At 41.1% G+C, this 12,396-nt stretch overlaps 1 protein-coding gene across 3 annotated transcripts in view; it reads left to right on the plus strand.

Moving 5' to 3' along the window:
* The window catches only part of RAPGEF2 (Rap guanine nucleotide exchange factor 2), a 190,520-nt gene that overhangs the window by 51,717 nt on the left and 126,407 nt on the right, over nucleotides 1-12,396 (plus strand). The window lies entirely within an intron of this gene.

Consider the following 12,396-nt stretch of genomic DNA (forward strand, 5'->3'; position numbering starts at 1 on the left):
AACAGAATTTGAGAGAATGTCCTTTTATCTTAGATTTCAAAATGTGATGGAAGCAGATGATGAAAACATAAGGGACATCATGATAAACATCTTGGCTGAATATATACACAAAGAAAAACAACAGATGGAATGGGAGATAGATCTGGTTTATAGAGTGAATTCAGCCTATGCCAGAACACACAATGTACCCAGGGAGGTACATATTAAATTTGTTAGAAAAAGCACAAGAGACGAAATACTGGGTGTACAAAGGGGGCAAGCCCTGACATACCATGATAGGGAAATAACTATCTTGAAGCAGATCCCCAAGAAAATTAGGGAAAAAAGGAAAAATTATTCGCAATTAGCGAATAAATTATACCAGAAGGGGGTGTGGTTTAGATGGTTGATACCTGAAGGTATGTTGATATTCTGGGAGGAGACAAGAATTAGAATTAACACACCCATAGAGGCACAGGCCTTTATGGAAAAAAACAAAATACACCTAGAAAAAACAGAAGATCCTACAACGGATATGCAGGACACGGGAGGGGCCGGAGCTCTGCCAGCGGGGGAGAAGGGGCAATACCAAGAAAGCTCAGATCACAAAAATGAATAAGAAAATCTCATTGATATAAATTGACCGAAAGTAGTAATGGAATTAACATGTGGATCATATATTACTATGTACTAAATTGATTGAAAGTACTAATGGAACTAAAATGCTGATTATATATGACTATGTATTAATGATTTATACTCAGATGTATACTATGTTTGGAGGGAGGGGGCGTCTACCACACTTTGCAACTGCCAAAATTTGTACACCTTTCCACTACCCTTTTCCTTGTAAATTAAAAAAAAACAAAAAAAAACCAATAAAACTTTGTTAAAAAAAATACTCTTTTGTGTTCTATATTATGGTAGTTCTGAATGACAATAAAATAATTCTTAATTCCTATAATTCTATTTTAAAACAGATTCAGGGAGCCTCAAGGGATCTTCCTGTTGCTGTCTGTTCCTCTGCAAACCATATTCTGCCATTCTTTGTGAATTGTTAAATCAAATAGAATAAAGCTATTTAAATTTGAAGGACAGATAGAAACTTTACGCGTGAGGTTTTTATGAATCTACTTCCATCAAAATGTGTTGGCAAGCCAGAAGGAATGTTGATCTTCTGGGAGGAAAATAGGATTAGAATTAATTCAGTTGTGGAGGCAGAGGCCTTCATGAAAAAACACAGTTCCCTCCTAGAGGACGAAACTATAAAAGGTAGTGAAAAAGGTGATAATATACAAGATATGAGGGAGGGAGGGGCTGCTGCTCCGCCAGGGGACAAAAGGGAGGGAGCAATACTGAAAAGACAGGCCACAAAAATAAATGTATTTGAAATATTGCAATTGTTGATATATTAGAAAGTGGTAAAAGAGATGATTGAACATATGGTTGATACAATGTATAATAAGATGCTGTTTTTGCTTATCTTTTATTTTCTTGTTTTCCTTTCTGTAAAAGTTGTGAGATTTGGGGGGGATTTCTACTTTCAGCACGATGTAGCTGCCAAAATTTTTGTATATCCACCTACCCTTCCCTATAAATGTTTAAAAACCAATAACATTCTTTAAAAAAGAATGTGTTGGCAAAACACATTTAGGGTTTAATTTTGATTAATCTAGTACTTTTCTTCTTTTTGTTATATTTCATTCCTAGATTTCAGTTTGTGATCTTTCAAGATGCAGATATAAGTTTTTATTTATAAATTACATTTAGAGTGCTTTGTAGAATTTTGATTGTTTTAGCATGTATTGAGTTTATAGCTGTCAAGGGTAAGTAAGTAAGTAAGTAAATCTCTATTACGGTCAAAGACCAGCAATACACATTAGTTTTTACAATATATTAAAAAGTACTGACATTAAGATATAATTAAAAAGTATTGACATTAAAAGTGGAAAATAACATACATGTTCTCAGATTGTTCGGGTCACTCCCTGGTTTACCTGGGTGCAACACCGTTAGGAGTAAATACAATGGTCCAAAGATAGTTAGAGATATGTCCAGATAATTGGTACAAGATGACAACTATACTTCTGTAGCCAATTTTTTTCTTATGGACTTTGCAGCAGCACAGAACTTTGCCACTGCATACATGGTAACCGGGTTAGTGTCCTGGAGGAAAAAGCCTAGAAAAAAATTGTCTGCCCTCCCTGTAAATCTCTCTAATAAGGAGAGAATATGTGCAGACCTACAAGCTCTGTATAGCTCGCAGTGTAATAGAACATGTGAATTCTCCTAGGTGCTGCTTGGAGTGTCCAAGCACGGGTTAACTTCAGCTTGCTGCCCAAGGACTGAGTTCGAATTTCTTGTAGCTCTGCCCCTTGCTCTCCTCAGAGGCTCAGTTTTAAAAAACTCAGTCGCCCTACAGGACGCTTTTTGGGGTGCTCCAGTCCTTGTGCAGCAAACTGGACCCTCTAGATAGCATAGTGTAGCTCCTTTTTTTGTTTTTTGAGTATAGTTAGACAATTCCTTAGCGTTTGTTATTTTTTTTCCTCCTGTCGCTTTAAATATCGAACATGTGAATTATCTTCCACTTCTCCTTTACCACATATACAAACCCGTTCTGTTATAGGTGTTCTCTTATACCTGCCCTGGAGGAGTGCTGAAGGAAGAATGTTAAATCTGGCTCTGAAGAAAGCTGTTCTTTGTTTTGGGAAGATAAGGTCATTTAGATATCTTGCCGATTCCCACACACCCTGTTTGATTCTGTCCCTACTGTGGAGAGGCAGCCTATTTAGTTCTTCTTGGAACTCCATGTCCTTCATTCTATTAATTACTACTTGCTTTGCTTGATCAAAGAATAACGTTAAGAATAACGGTGAGAGCCCATAAGAGCCCAGTTTGTGATCAATTGCCTGTTTCCAGGGGGAGGGTAAATTGTCAGTCAACACTAGTGGGGACAGTCCCTCTGGAAAGAAATGCTCATCATCTTCCAGGATCTTACCTGAATTTGAGGCATGCCTGTTTCAATTCTTAACTGGGCATTTGGAGTTCCATTGGGTACAGCTAAGATGGCTCACAGGAATTTGGTTTGTATGGTTTCTAGCAAGTCTTTCTTTGCAAGGATTCCTGTTTGAGCCCCATATAGAATTTGTGCCAATGTTTTGGCCTCAAAACGTTTTAAGGCAGCAGGTACTAACTGACCTCCACCTATATAAAAGAAATGTTTAATTGCATTTGAGGACCTATTGGCTACTTGCAATGTGTGATCCAGGTGTGCCTTCCATGTTCCTTGCGAGTGGAAAACCACCCCAAGGTATCTAAATGTTCTAACCTGTTCCAAACTACGTCCTTCTATTTTCTAGAGTATTGGCTTGGTCTGTTAGCAAAACCTAAAATTTTTGATTTATCAAAGTTAAGGACCAGCTTGTTTTGCCTGCAATAGCCGAGTGTTGCCCTAATTGCTCTCTTCAGTCCTACAGGGGTTTGTGAAATGATAGTGGCATCATCAGCATATAAGAGAATTGGCACTTTGCGTTGTGCTAGGTTAGGAGGATGGAAATCAGGGTTCTGTAAGAGATCAATCAGGGGATTAATATAGAAGTTAAAGAGGGAGGGGGACAGAATGCAACCCTTACTGAGCCGGTTAAACTTCCTTGGGGATTGCACCTCACTTTCAAGGTAGAATTGGCATACAATTTTTGTATGAGGAAGAGGAGGCGTTTATCGATAGTGGTGCATTTTAATTTCTCCCAGAGGGTGATCCTGGATATTGAATCAAAGGCCTGCTTAAAATCAAGGGAGGCCACAAAAAGAGGATTTTTTTAAATATATGTATTTTTGTACTAAATAGTGGAGTACCAAGATATGACCCACCGTAGATATTCCTTCTCTAAAACCAGCTTGTTCATCTTTGATTATCCCCCCTGAAATTAGCCAATCTTGAAGTTTATAATTTAGGTGTTTGGCATACAGTTTATTAATAACGCTTAGAAGATTAATGGGTCTATAATTGCCAGGGTCATTTCTATTACCTTTTTAATAAATTGGTATGATAATTGCTACTCCCCAATCTCTAGGCATATGGCCTGTTTTATCTATAAATGTAAACAGTGATGCTAAAAGTGGAGCCCACCAACTGGTGTTCTTTTTGATTATTTCTGGCAGGACATTATCAGCCCCGGGTGCCTTATTAGCCTTTAGGGCTCCGATCAACCGGGATATCTCTTCTGGTGTAACTGGGGGCCAGTAAGGAGTTTGGTCCAAACTAGCTTGGTTCTCCTTGGTTACATAGTCAGGATCTGTATAAAGCTCCCTAAAATACTCTTTCCAGGCATGAATCGGAACCTGATTTGTTGGGGGTAGGGGAGGTTTTCCCAATCCCCTGGTGATGTACCAAAAAAGGGATGTATTTTTTGTCCTGACTGCCGTAATTAGTCTATGCCAAGACTCCTTCAGAGCCGCACTTTTCTTTTCTTTTAGAAGGTTCTTATATTGTGCTTTCATCTGCTTTAAGTAGTGTGATCCTCAAAGGGGGCACTTTTACTTTTCTTGTATTCCATATTATATATCCTTTTTAGTTGCACGCAATCTCTATCGAACCATTTTTTGTTCTTTGAAACTGGCCTTTTGGAGTGAGCTAGTGATCTGTTACCTAGAACCGAATTCAAATTTAAAATTAAGGATTCAAACCCTTCTAGGTAAGATCCTCCACACTTATTTCTTAGTAGAGATGTACGTAGCTTTATGGTTTCAGGGGCTAACATCCATTTGGTAACTTCCTTAGTGTTTTTCTCGTTCCATTTAATTTTTACCTGGGTATTTTGAGTCTCTAACCTGGGTAGGTAGGCTGTGCCTGCCCTTAGAGATTTCTGGTGCAATGTGAGAGTAAGGAGTATTGTATTATGATCGCTTTCCAGTCCCGAGTCTTCTTCCATCTTCTGTAAGAACTTCAGGAGATCATATGATATTATCCAGTAATCAACTGTGGATTTTCTTCCTGCTCCCTGATAAGTATATTCTGCTGGAAATTCGCCCCATGGGGACCCATTAAGAATACAAAGATCCAAACGTACAGTCATTTGTCTTACACACAAACCTGCCCGATTAGCTTTAGGGTCTTTAAATTGTCTGGAATGCAAAGATTCTCCTGTTACATTTTCATCATTGTGAATCTTAAAATGATTAAACAATGCTTGATCATTTGGTCCCATTCTAGCGTTTAAGTCCCCCCCTATAATTATTGCAGCTTTGGCTGAACAGCCAAGAATAAAATCTTCTATGCTGTCCCAAATCTTGTTAATCACATTATTCTTATTAAGTGGAGGAATATAGATATTAAAAAGCAAAATCTCCGCCTGTTTAAATAAGAATAATGTAGTTACAACCCACTGCTGGAAAGGTGGCAGTGGTACGCATTTAAATTGCAAGGATGTATTAACTAATGTCACAATACCCCCTTTAGCTCCCCCCCTTGCTTGGGACAGCTGGGATTGAGTTAACCCAATAGCCATCTAACTGAATCTCGGTGGAGGCCAGGGCCGGATTTTCCTATAGGCTAACTAGGCTTCAGCCTAGGGCCTCAAGATCAAGAGGGGCCTTTTATTTTTATTTATTATCCGTGCCACATTTTTTATAAAGGTTAGTATCAATTACAACATGTTTCATTTAATATATTGATATATATCACAGTAATTATGTATTTTATTATCTCTCATGTAATTTACAAGCTTAAAAATGGGAGGTGAAAGGGCCCCATAAGTGGAATAGCCTAGGGCCTCTTTTCATCTAAATCCGGCCCTGGTGGAGGCCCAGGTTTCCTGCAAGAAGAAGATGTCAAATTGTGATATATAGTCAAAAAAGAGTTGGTCTTTTGATGGAACAGACCAACCTGCTATATTCCAGGTTATAAGGGAAAGTGGGTCATCTTTTGCAGGTCATCAGGAAACTTGATTTATATAAAGGGAAGTTGTCTGTTTTTTACCATGGATGGAGGTGTCATTGCACACCCAATTGGCCTTCTTTAAAAATAGGGAGGACCCGTCTTGGTCATGTTTGTTTGTTTGTTTGTTTGTTTGTTTGTTTATTTATTTATTTATTTATTTATTTATTTATTTATTTATTTAAACTTATTAGTCGCCCCCTCTCCCCACAGGGACTCGGGGCGACGTACACAACCAACAGTCAGCACAGTGTCATACAGAGGAGGTAAAAAATAAATAAATAATTACAATACTGAAAAAGGTTAAAACCCCAATAACATTAATAGTTTAAAAACTAAAATTGACAATTAAAAATGACCTAGGGGTGGAAAAGTTGTCGAATTATGCCAGGCCGGCTAGCCGAAACAGGTGGGTCTTCAGTTTACTGCGGAAGAGCGGAGATCGGTTGTTGTTCTAATGTCTGGGGGGAGGTCGTTCCAAAGGGTAGGGCCCGCCACAGAGAAGGACCTACTCCTGGGCACCGCCCTCTGACAATCTCTAGAGGACGGCACCCGGAGGAGACCCTCTCTGTGAGCGAATGGGTCGCAGGGATGTATGGGGCAGGACACGATCCCGCAAGTAACTAGGCCCTATGCCATGGAGCGCTTTGAAGATGGTAACTAACACCTTGAAGCGCACCCAGTAGGCCACAGGAAGCCAGTGCAGCTCGCGCAGGAGCGGTGTTATATGGGAGAACCTCGATCTCCCCATAATTACCCGCGCGGCTGCATTCTGGACCAACTGCAGTCTCCGGGTGCACCTCAAGGGGAGCCCCATGTAGAGAGCATTACAGTAGTCCAGGCGAGACGTCACCAGTGCGTGAGTGACTGTGTGCAGGGCCTCCCGGTCCAAAAGGGGTCGCAATTGGCGCACCAGGCGAACCTGGTGGAACGTCCCCCTCACCACGGCAGCCACATGATCTTCCATAGCCAGCCGGGCATCAAGGAGGACGCCCAAATTGCGTGCCCGTTCCACCGGGGCTAATTGTTCATCCCCGATGGCCAGCGATGGAATGTGCTGGTTGTACCGGGGTGCCGGAAGCCACAGTCACTCTGTCTTGGAGGGGTTGAGCTTGAGCCTGTTGTCACCCATCCAGACCCGCACGGCTTCCAGACAACGGGACATCACTTCAACAGCCTCGTTGGGGTGGTTTGGGGTGGAAATATACAGCTGAGTGTCATCAGCGTACAGATGATATCTCACCCCAAAACCACGGATGATCTCGCCCAGCGGTTTCATATATGTGTTGAACAGGAGAGGCGAGAGTATCGACCCCTGTGGGACCCCACAAGTGAGGGGCCTTGGGGTCGACCTCTGCTCCCCTGTCAACACACATTGCGTCCGGCCAGAGAGGTAGGAGTGGAACCACCGCAATACGGTGCCCCCGATCCCCAACCCCTCCAGACGGCGCAATAGGATACCATGGTCGATGGTATCGAAAGCCGCCGAGAGGTCTAATAGGACAAGGATGGAGGAACAACCCCCATCCTTTGCCCTCCAGAGATCATCCACCAACGCGACCAAGGCCGTCTCCGTGCTGTGACCGGGTCGGAAGCCGGACTGGCACGGGTCTAGATAATCATCTTCCTCCAGGTGACGCGGGAACTGCTGAGCCACCACACTCTCAACAACCTTCGCTAAAAAAGGAAGGTTGGAGACAGGACGATAATTTGCTAGCTCCATTGGGTCCAGAGAAGGCTTCTTGAGCAGGGGTCTCACCACCGCCTCTTTCAAGGCGGTTGGTAAAAGGCCCTCACCCAACGAAGCGTTCACCAGTCCCAGTAGCCAGCCTCGTGAACCCTCCCAGGAAGCCAGTACCAACCAGGAGGGGCACGGGTCCAATAAACATGTGGTGGCTCGCAGTCGCCCGCGCAACCTGTCCAAATCTTCGGTGACAACAGGGTGAAACTCCTCCCAGCGTGGAAGTTTACACTCTTGAGGAACTTGCTCAGGCTAAGAGGTTTTAGCAGTAGCTAACAGAGCCTGCCATTCCAATGCCTGTTCTCTGGGTGTAGGAAAAGGCATTATTGATACCTTTTCCTCTCGTTGCCTTGTCTGGGAGGGACTTTTTCTGAGAGGACTGCCACCTGTTATCCGACTCTTTAACTATTTCTCTGGCTCTTTGCTCTTTTTCCTTTTCCTTATCCTGCGTATGGGAGTTAATCAAGTCTTCTGCAAGAACTTTAGTGGGGGTACCTGGCGCCCGATATTGTACTTGAAGAAAAGCAGCTAAATCTTTTTTCAATGTCTCTACATCATGTTGGATGGCAATTAATTGTTCAAATATTGAAACCACCGTTTGCGCTGTGAGAAGGCATTGCTTTGCCATAAACTCAGTTGAATTTTCCCAAGGTAAACTCTCCGTACGCTGAATTACCTGGTTGTTGGTCGCCTTTTTTGCCTTTAGCTCAGCCTCCATATAGGAAGTTATTGGGCTAGTTGTTTGTGAGAAGAGCTGGCTTTCATTTTGTCTCCCACCCCCGCCAGATCGGGAAAGTCTAGTAAATGCTGTTTTGCCACATCTTTTTGCTGATCCTGTTCTAATCTCTTCAGATTTTTGGGATGGGGGTGGGGTTAGTTTTACTTACAGATCTCTTGCCAACAAAGAGCTCCTCAATTCTTGGTTGTTTTGCTGTCTTCACTGGAGGGAGAGATCCTGGGCTGGTGCCATGGCGTTTCTTTCTTTTTCCCATGCTTTTTAAATTCTCGGCAACAACAAAAGTTTTTGTTTGTATTATGTTCTATGCTGTTATCTCCACCAAAAAATGTTAATTAAATAAAAAAGGAACCAATGGGAGTACTAAAAATTGATAAAATAAAATAAAACCGGGAGGCACTATTGCAAACACGCTCCAGCTCCACTGGCTGCAGCTCTGCTCCCCCTTCCCCCGCTGTCAAGGGGAAAAAAAAGTGGGTCACAGAAATTGCTTTTAATGATGTTTGGAAGGGGTTATGAGTAGTCTTTGCTTAATGATGGTAATTGGACTTGAATTTCTAAGTGATGTGGTTGTAAGGTGCACATTTTGTGACTGTATTCCTTAGTGACAACAGTCCTGGCAGACCCATTGCCTTGGTTAAACAAAGACTATCTGCAAATAATATATGACATTATTTATATAAAATAATATATCGGTTATTGCATCTTAAAGTTGAACAATGACTGAAGTAGAATATAAGCAGAAAAAAAAGTTTTACGGCTAATTTCATAGCTAGTATAAGAGTTGGTTATAATGTACCATCAGTTTAATTTCAAATCATTTTATATCATTAATACAATTTGAATTAATTCATAAAGTTAATCACCTTGCTTTTGATTGAATCGATCTGTCTTAAATAATTTTATTTATCTTATAGGAGATTTTTAGTTTTATAAATCCTTCAGAAACTAATGGTGGTTGAGACTGCCATCTTGTGGAATTGAAATGTTTGTTTGCATTTTTATAAATATTCAGATATATTAATTCTAAGTAATAAAAATAAATCTTTAGCTTCTAAATCTTACTAAATCAAGAACACAAACACGAACCTATATACTGCTATTAATTATTATTATCATATCTTATTCATTAAACATGAAACATAATTAATAGCAGTAATACTTTCATGTTGTTGTTGTTGTTATCTTAGCTATAAAGTCCTTCATGACATATGAAGTCCCGGTTTGTTCGTAGGGCTGTTTTTAGTCCTCCGGAGCCTTCAGGGAAGCCTCTGGAAGGCCCCTGAAGGCTCCGGAGGGCTTAAACCAGCCCTACGGGCAAACCAGAAGTCTTTCCCCAAACTTATGGTTTGCCCATAGGGCCGAGTTTTTGCACTCCAGAGGCTTCAGCGAAGCTCCTGAAGCCTCCTGAGGGCCTCCGGGGGGGCTGGGGGAGGCTGTTTTCGCCCTCCCCAGGCTCCTATAAAGCCTCTGGAGCCTGGGGAGCGTGAAAAAAGCATGCAAAAATGGAGTGCCTGTCATGCGCGCGTGCACTCTGGGGGTGGTCATGCGTTGCATTATGGGTGCAGCATGCCCCCGCACGCCCCCCCTGCGCTGCCCCCACTTTTGGCACGTGAGCCAAAAAAGGTTCGCCATCGCTGCCCTAGGTCCTATCCATTAAATAGTATGACCTGATAGCATCTAGGAATTGTTCTTAGTTACTGTACTTGCCCTCTGGGCAAGAGATATATCTACCCCCCCCCCCGCTCAGGCCATGTTCAAAAGAGTTTTGAAAACCTAGCTCTTTCCCCAGGCTGTGGGTTAGGGTGAGTGCCATATTTGTGGATCTTTTAGCGTTAGATTTCTTCTCCTGTTTTTTGTTGTTGATGTTTTTGCTTTAATTATTTGATTGTTTTTGCTGTAGGTTACTTAGAGTTGTTATAGAGTTGGGCAGTTTTATAAATTTCTGGATTTTTTTAAAGTTGACCTAATAATTGATCTAGAAATCAAGATTTCTTTGTCGCATTTCCAAGTGAATATTTCTCCATCTTGGTGGAGATAGCATCCAGGAATGGGTTGACCTCATCTATTTGAGCTGTTAGGACACTCCTCTGTTGCTAGGGCTTTCTAACTTTTGTTTCAGTCCCTCAGTGAGGACAGACATGTCAAAATATCTCTATTCCTGGTATTGTTGGAATATCTTGATAGAACAAGGAACTTCAAATTGTGAGTTTTACACCCGACTGACTCCCAGCTCAGTGGTTGAGTCGTTAGGTGTCCTGCGGTGGCAGGAGCTACGGCTCACACTGTCTGTAATAAGTTCGTGCACACCCTTTTTTGGATAGCGCTGGTTGCGGCGCCAGGAAACTCAGACTCTGGGGTATTTAAGGCGTTTAAAAGCACTTTTCTTTCTGCCCCATTTCAAGTGGCGGTTTTGGCCACAGGAGCTTTTGCACTCAATTTGACTGCTCACAAGCTTGGGCAATATAGGCTTAGAACCAGCACAGACATTTTCACGCTCCACTTCAGTAGACCCACTACAGATCGCATTCTAGTGGCAGAATTGGCCACTAAAGCTTGGTGCTCCGTTGGCCACTCAACCAGCTTGAATATTATAGGAACTGTTGCGCTCCAATTTGAACCAGGCTGCATATTACAGGAGCTTTTGCGCTCCGATTTGACAGCTAACTGCCAACGCGTACAGGCTGCAGGAGTTTTTGCACCCCATCCAGACAGCTAACCACCAATGAGTTGGTCAGCATCAGGAGCTTCACGCTCTAAGCATAATGAGGAGAACAATCAAGTTGTAACAGGAGCTATCTAGCTCTACAAATCCAGAGCCGACAGTATGCGAGCTGCTGGGGACAAGAGCTTCACGCTCTCCTTTTTTAATTTTTTAATTTTAATTAAACAAAAACAAAAAAAGAATCATCCTTCATTACATCTTGTAGAAAGTGTGTCGATTGGTTACAGATAACTTTCGTGCATTTCTTCCACAGTCATTACCTATAGTTCATATTAGATTATACACTTTAAATCGAAACTCTTTGTATATCTTACTATCAATGTACCACAATTCTCATTTGACTACAATTATTTGAACGTGCTTTTATCTCAAATCATTCATACTTAAAGACACAACCACATAATGGCATTCATTAGCTATTTCAAAAATCCTCCAATAACATTACACATTTATGACCTATTCTAAGTAAAAGTCAATTAATAAAATTTCTAAACCTTTTTCCTTCCCCCCCTTTTTTTCCAACTTGCTGTTTAGAGTTTATACCCAAGTTGCTTTTGCCAATACCAGAGCATGTATATATTATTAAACAATATCCATTGACATTTCTTTGTTGTTATTATAATTGGCTAAAAATCATTTACTATTTATATCCCACCTTCTCTCGTCAAACCCCCCCAAAATTACACCTTTATGACAAGATCTAAATAAAAGTTTGTTAATAAAATTTATAGGTCTTTTTCCCAGATCGCAATTTGCAATTTATATCCAAATTTCTTTTACTAGTTTGTCAGTACATGTATATATCATTAAGCTGTATCCATTATCATTTCATTATTGTTATTATAGTTAATTGTTTTGTTGACGAATAAACATTTAATAACAATCTAAAACAATCTAAGAATTACTAAATTCCTACTTATTGCTCACCAAAATTAACTAATTTTTTATTATCAACTTTCATTGTCAACCTGTATCCTTCCAGTAACAAAACAGTCTTATTTCTCTTGCCAATTGTGGTGTCAGTCTTCTTTTTATCTCCTTTATAAGGTTTATATAGACTTCTCTCCGTACTTTGTTGCTTGAAGGATCTCTCAGGTAATCTCGTTGCCCTCCAGCTGTTATTAAAATTAGCTTGTCTTTGGTTGTCAATCGTGCTTCTGAAAAAATTTCTCTTCTTAAATCCATCATCATTACCCTTTATTTTTCTTCTGTATCTTGGAATCTGGGGTAGAGCTCCAGTTCGTCGAAGTCTGTCACTTTGCCTTCGCCAAAAGCTGAGA

This window comes from Natrix helvetica (assembly GCF_964273705.1).
Source record: "Natrix helvetica genome assembly, chromosome: 7".
Lineage (NCBI taxonomy): Eukaryota > Metazoa > Chordata > Lepidosauria > Squamata > Natricidae > Natrix > Natrix helvetica.